Raw genomic sequence first — 314 nt, forward strand, 5'->3', positions numbered from 1 at the left:
CGCAAGGGATCCCGGAACGCCGAGAGCCTGAACATGTAATTCTCCTCTTTGGTCCAGTGCACCTGAGAAGGCAGGAGGGAAAAGAATTACGGCCCAAACACTCTGCGCTCAGTTTTAGAATTTGCAGGCCGCGTCCTCAGCGTGGTTTGTCATCGCCCCCTCCGCGCCTGGGTGTGCTCCCGTGATCAGCGGGAACCTCCTCTCCTGAGACAGCCCCCGCGTTCCCCAGGGCAACACTGATGCCAGGCACCGGAGATGGTGCAGCACCCTGCTTTTAGAGATGCTCGTGCCCCCGGGAGGGATCACGGAATCCC

Source organism: Eurypyga helias, unplaced genomic scaffold, assembly GCF_000690775.1.
Source record: "Eurypyga helias isolate BGI_N326 unplaced genomic scaffold, ASM69077v1 scaffold32900, whole genome shotgun sequence".
Taxonomy (NCBI): domain Eukaryota; kingdom Metazoa; phylum Chordata; class Aves; order Eurypygiformes; family Eurypygidae; genus Eurypyga; species Eurypyga helias.